Source organism: Salmo salar, chromosome ssa16 (assembly GCF_905237065.1).
Source record: "Salmo salar chromosome ssa16, Ssal_v3.1, whole genome shotgun sequence".
In the NCBI taxonomy this organism is placed as follows: domain Eukaryota; kingdom Metazoa; phylum Chordata; class Actinopteri; order Salmoniformes; family Salmonidae; genus Salmo; species Salmo salar.
The window spans coordinates 73,653,686-73,660,878 of NC_059457.1; positions in this window are offsets into that span (position 1 = coordinate 73,653,686).

The following is a 7,193-nucleotide window of genomic DNA, read 5'->3' on the forward strand; positions in this document are numbered from 1 at the left end:
TATCTAGCTATCTGTCTGTCTCTCAGTCTATCTAGCTATATGTCTGTCTGATACTATCTAGCTATCTGTCTGTCTGATACTATCTAGCTATCTGTCTGTCTCTCAGTCTATCCAGCTATCTGTGTTTCTATCTTTATCTCTTCTCTCTTCTATAAATCTACACCCCCATCTGTCTACATACCTCCCCTCTCACTTCCTCTCTATTACTGCCCCTCCCCCTACTGTTTTCTCTTTCTTTCTTTCCCTCTCTCTCTCTCTCTCTCTCTCTCTCTCTCTCTCTCTCTCTCGCTCTCTCTCTTTTCTTTCTCTTTCTTTCTCTCTCTCCGTGTCTCTCTCTCGCTCTCCTTTATTATCTCTCTCTCTCTCTCTCTCTCTCTCTCTCTCTCTCTCTTAAAGGATACAGTGTGTTTCTTGGAGTGAGTTCTACAGTGTTTACTGGATAGTGAGTTATGGTCGTAGAGGGAGACATTGGTGAAGATAAAATGGTGCAGCAGCTCTCAATCGGTGATGGACTAGCCTTTCGTGCACACACACACACACACACACACACACACACACACACACACACACACACACACACACACACACACACACACACACACACACACACACACACACACACACACACACACACACACACACACACACACAGACTAGCCTCTATTGCCTAAATATACTATAGCTTGCATCTAAAAAATGTATTCTATGTGCTGCTAAATGCCCACTCCAATAAATGCATTTAGCTATTTCATATATTCAAAAGGAAAGGAAATTCACTACATGGAGTCTGTGTGTCTGTTTGTGTTTGTGTGTGTTTGTCAGTGGAAGCTGCTAATGAGATAATAATCAGAGGGGGGCAACACCTCAAAGTGCCGCTGAGCATCATGGGCTGTGATGACCCGTTGCGCCTCAAAGAAACTCTTCCTCTCTTCCTCTCCTTCTCTCTCTCTTTCTTCTCTTCTCTCTTTACACTAAGCCCAGGTAAGAGTAGTGTGATGGACTGGATTCAAGCCTGGGTCTCCTGCACACAGTGGCGGACTTAGCATTGGGCAGAAGAGGCAATTGCCTCTGGCCTCACATCATCAATGGGCCTCGTGAGCTGGACATCATTTTACATATACAGTACCAGTCAAATATTTGGACACACTTACTCATTCAAGGGTTCTTCTTTATTTTTTAAAATATTTTCTGCATTGTAGAATAATAGTGAAGACATCAAAACTATGAAATAAGACATGGAATCATGTAGTAACCAAAAAAGTAGCCACCATTTGCCTTGATGACAGCTTTGCACACTCTTTGTTTATCATCAGCTAGGGTAAATGTTGAGATCTGCCTGATACCATCCCTTTTGACTGGTACTGTATATATACATATACACAGAGTATACAAAACATTAAGAACACCTGCTCTTTCCATGACATAGACTGACCAGGTGAATCCAGGTGAAAGTTATGATCCCTTACTGATGTCACTTGTTAAATCCACTTCAATCAGTGTAGATGAAGGGGAGGAGACAGGTTAAAGAAGGATTTTTAAGTCTTGAGACAATTGAGACATAGATTGTGTATGTGTGCCATTCAGAGGGAGAAAGAATAATATTTAAGTGCCGTTGAACGGGGTATGATAGTAGGTGCCAGGGTCCAGGACACCACTTTGTGTCAAGAACTGCAACGCTGCTGGGTTTTTTACGCTCAACAGTTTACGTGTGTATCAAAAATGGTCCACCACCCAAAGAACATCCAGCCAACTTGACAGAACTGTGAGACGCATTGGAGTCAACATGGGCCAGCATCCCATCACTTTCAACACCATGTAGAGTCCATGCTCTGACGAATTGAGGCTGTTCTGAAGGCAAAGGGGGGCAGTAAAATAGAGCAGCAGTAAAATAACAGTAGCGAAGCTATATACAGTGGGTACCGGTACAGAGTCAATAATGCAACCAGTCAGGATGCTCTCAATGGTGCAGCTGTAGAACTTTTTGAGGATCTGAGGACCCATGCCAAATATTTTTAGTCTCTTGAAGGGGAATAGGCTTTGTCGTGCCTTCTTCACGACTGTCTTGGTGTGTTTGGACCATGATAGTTTGTTTGTGATGTGGACACCAAGGAACTTGAAGCTCTCAACCTGCTCCACTACAGCCCAGTCGATGAGAATGGGGGCGTGCTCGGTCCTCCTTTTCCTGTAGTCCACAATCATCTCCTTTGTCTTGATCACGTTGAGGGAGAGGTTGTTATCCTGGCACCACAAGGCCAGGTCTCTGACCTCCTCCCTATAGGCTGTCTCATCATTGTGGGTGATGTTGTGTCATCGGCAAACTTAATTATGGTGTTGGAGTCGTGCCTGGCCACCCAGTCATGAGTGAACAGGGAGTACAGGAGGGGCCCCCGTGTTGAGGATCAGCGAGGCGGATGTGTTGTTGCCTACCCTTAGCACCTGGGGGTAAGGAAGTCCAGGATCCAGTTGCAGAGGGAGGTGTTTAGTCCCAGGGTCCTTAGCTTAGTGATGAGCTTTGAGGGCACTACGGTGTTGAACGCTGAGCTGTAGTTTTTTATTTGATTTATTTCACCTTTATTTAACCAGGTAGGCTAGTTGAGAACAAGTTCTCATTTACAACTGCGACCTGGCCAAGATAAAGCAAAGCAGTGCGACAGAAACAACAACACAGAGTTACATGGAATAAACAAGCGTACAGTCAGTAACACAATAGAAAAAAGAAAGTCTATATACAGTGTGTGCAAATGGCATGAGGAGGTATGGCAATAAATAGCCCATAGTAGCAAAGTAATTACAATTTAGCAGATTAACACCGGAGTGATAGATGAGCAGATGATGATGACGAGCAGATGATGGTGTGTAAGTAGTGATACTGGTGTGCAAAAGAGCAGCAAAGTAAATGAAAACAATATGGGGATGAGGTAGGTAGATTGGATGGGCTATTTACAGATGGACTATGTACAGCTGCAGTGATCGGTTAGCTGCTCACATAGCTGATGTTTAAAGTTAGTGAGGGAAATGTAAGTCTCCAGCTTCAGCGGTTTTTGCAATTCGTTCCAGTCACTGGCAGCAGAGAACTGTAAAGAAAGGCGGCCAAAGGAGGTGTTGGCTTTGGGGATGACCAGTGAGATATACCTGCTGGAGTGCGTGCTACGGGTGGGTGTTGTTATCGTGACCAGTGAGCTGAGATAAGGCGAAGCTTTACCTAGCATAGACTTGTAGATGACCTGGAGCCAGTGGGTCTGGCGACGAATATGTAGCGAGGGCCAGCCGACTAGAGCATACAGGTCGCAGTGGTGGGTGGTATAAGGTACTTTGGTAACAAAACGGATGGCACTGCATCCAATTTGCTAAGTAGAGTATTGGAAGCTATTTTGTAGATGACATCGCCGAAGTCGAGGATCGGTAGGATAGTCAGTTTTACTAGGGTAAGTTTGGCGGCGTGAGTGAAGGAGGCTTTGTTGCGAAATAGAAAGACGATTCTAGATGTAATTTTGGATTGGAGATGTTTGATATGAGTCTGGAAGGAGAGTTTACAGTCTAGCCAGACACCTAGGTATTTGTAGTTGTCCATGTATTCTAGGTCAGAACCGTCCAGAGTAGTGATTGTAGTCGGGCGGGCGGGTGTGGGCAGCGAACGGTTAAAAGCATGCATTTAGTTTTGCTAGCGTTTAAGAGCAGTTGGAGGCCACGGAAGGAGTGTTGTATGGCATTGAAGCTCGTTTGGAGGTTAGTTAACACAGTGTCCAAAGAAGGGCCAGATGTATACAGAATGGTGTCGTCTGCATAGAGGTGGATCAGGGACTCACCAGCAGCAAGAGCGACATCGTTGTTATATACAGAGAAAAGAGTTGGCCCGAGAATTGAACCCTGTGGTACCCCCATAGAGACTGCCAGAGGTTCATACAACAGGCCCTCCGATTTTACACACTGAACTCTATCTGCGAAGTAGTTGGTGAACCAGACGAGGCAGTCATTTGAGAAACCAAGGCTATTGAGTCTGCCAATAAGAATACAGTGATTGACAGAGTCGAAAGCCTTGGCCAGGTCGATGAAGACGGCTGCACGGTACTGTCTTTTATCGATGGCGGTTATGATATTGTTTAGTACCTTGAGTGTGGCTGATGTGCACCCGTGACCAGCTCGGAAACCGGATTGCACAGCGGAGAAGGTTCGGTGGGATTCTAAATGGTCAGTGATCTGTTTATTAACTTGGCTTTCAAAGACTTTAGAAAGGCAGGGCAGGATGGATATAGGTCTGTAACAGTTTGGGTCTAGAGTGTCACCCCCTTTGAAGAGGGGAATGACCGCGGCAGCTTTCCAATCTTTAGGGATCTCGGACGAAATGAAAGAGAGGTTGAACAGACTGGTAATAGGGGTTGCAACAATGGCGGTGGATAATTTTAGAAAGAGAGGGTCCAGATTGTCCAGCCCAGCTGTTTTGTACGGGTCCAGGTTTTTCAGCTCTTTCAGAACATCTGCGATCTGGATTTGGGTGAAGGAGAAGCTGGGGAGGCTCGGGCAAGTAGCTGCGAGGGGTGCGGAGCTGTTGGCCGGAGGGGTAGGGGTTGGGGTAGCCAGGAGGAAAGCATGGCCAGCCGTAGAGAAATGCTTATTGAAATGTTCGATTATCATGGATTTATCGGTGGTGACCGTGTCGCCTAGCCTCAGTGCAGTGGGCAGCTGGAAGGAGGTGCTCTTGTTCTCTATGGACTTTACAGTGTCCCAAAACTTTTTGGAGTTAGAGCTACAGGATGCAAATTTCTGTTTGAAAAAGCTAGCCTTTGCTTTCCTGACTGACTGTGTGAATTGGTTCCTGACTTCCCTGAACAGTTGCATATCGCGGTGACTATTCGATGCAATTGCAGTCTGCCACAGGATGTTTTTGTGCTGGTCAAGGACAGTCAGGTCTGAAGTGAACCAAGGGCTATATCTGTTCTTAGTTCTACATTTTTTGAAAGGGGCATGCTTATTTAAGATGGTGAGGAAATTACTTTTAAAGAATGACCAGGCATCCTCGACTGACGGGATGAGGTCAATATCCTTCCAGGATACCTGGGCCAGGTCGATTAGAAAGTCCTGCTCGCAGAAGTGTTTTAGGGAGCGTTTGACAGTGATGAGGGGTGGTCGTTTGACCGCGGACCCATAGCGGATGCAGGCAATAAGGCAGTGATTGCTGAGATCCTGATTGAAAACAGCAGAGGTGTATTTGGAGGGCAAATTGGTCAGGATAATATCTATGAGGGTGCCCATGTTTACGGATTTAGGGTTGTACCTGGTGGTTTCCTTGATAATTTGTGTGAGATTGAGGGCCTCTAGCTTAGATTGTAGGACTGCTGGGGTGTTAAGCATATCCCAGTTTAGGTCACCTAACAGAACGAACTCTGAAGATAGATGGGGGGAAATCAATTCACATATGGTGTCCAGGGCACAGCTGGGAGCTGGGGGGGGGGGTCTATAACATGCGGCAACAGTGAAAGACTTATTTCTGGAGAGATTCATTTTTAAAATTAGAAGCTCAAACTGGGCATAGACCTGGATGACAGGAGCTAACACAATATCTTAGTCCTAGGAGCTAACACAATGTCTTAGTCCTGGGAGCTAACACAAGATCTTAGTCCTAGGAGCTAACACAAGATCTTAGTCCTGGGAGCTAACACAAGATCTTAGTCCTGGGAGCTAACACAAGATCTTAGTCCTGGCAGCTAAAACATGATCTTAGTCCTGGGAGCTAACACAAGATCTTAGTCCTGGGAGCTAACACAAGTCTTGGGGCATTTAATACAAGTGTAGTTCACTGAACACCCTCCACTACAATGGCAGACAGTAGCTTGACTGAGGAGATAGTGAATATTTAATATTCCCACATGTTATCTGACCAAGACAGAGGAGATGAGATTCTAATGGAAGTGAGTTGTGATAGGGAGTGAATCTGCTCTCTCTCTGTGTGTGTGTGTGTGTGTGTGTGTGTGTGTGTGTGTGTGTGTGTGTGTGTGTGTGTGTGTGTGTGTGTGTGTGTGTGTGTGTGTGTGTGTGTGTGTGTGTGTGTGTGTGTGTGTGTGTGTGTGTGAAGCAGGGGTCACTCTCCCCCCTCGGTTGTGTGACTTCATCGCTCTGCAGCGTGGGATTCTGGGTAGTGAGCATGGAAGTCTGACATTGCCCTTCTCTCTGAGTGACTCATCTCTCTCACACACACACGCACACACACACACGCACACACACACACACACACAATATAACATGGATACATACTGTATCTATGGGAGGGGGGATTTTACAAATGTACAAAGCTAAGGGTGGCCTAGTAGAGGGGCACGTCCTCTGGTACAGTCCAATCCATCTTAGGGCCATGGCCATTCATACTGTATTAAATACCAGCGTGACTGTTAATGTGAATATATTCAATTAAACAACTATTTTGTTAGAAACATTGAAATAAAAATAAAAAATAAATCAAGGCATGAAAGGTCAGATTGAAATGAATGAATCTCCACTTACTATCCAAAATAAAATATCCTCATGGCTGCCTGTCTCCTGCGTGAAGTGAACACATACAATACATCCACTAGACTTTTTTCATCAGAGATCATATGATTATTCAGATTGATTCAAACTATGACAGATCATCAGTCTATGAACTCTATGAGTTTGGAGAGGTACTTCTCACTATCTTCCCTGTTGGTTTGTTTGTGGCCTCTCTCTCTCTCTCTCTCTGTCTCTCTCTCTCTCTCTCTCTGTCTCTCTCTCTCTCTGTCTCTCTCTCTCTCTCTCTCTCTGTCTCTGTCTCTCTCTCTCTCTCTGACTCTGTCTCTGTCTCTCTGTGGGTATCATATACCCTCTAGACTAGGGATGAGAAACTTTGATGGGGGTGGCTCTTGGGTCCGCCAACCAACATCCATACCCACACATGCAAGTTTGCTTGACATCACTTTTTTTGTTGCAGTTTTACTGTCAGTGAGTGCCATATAGCAAGTGGAAAACTGTTTATGCACAACCAAGTTTGGAAATGGCACCTTGTGTATTCAAAATTTTTTACCCCCGGCTCCTACGCCCATGTATATCATGATTACTAGTGCCAGGAGTTGTGAACTGACCATAAAATACAGGCCTTGTAGCCTAGCTAGCTAACCCTGACTCTAGCCTACTTATAACCATCTTGTCTCTGCTATCTGTATTATGGTGCTTAAAAACAACTC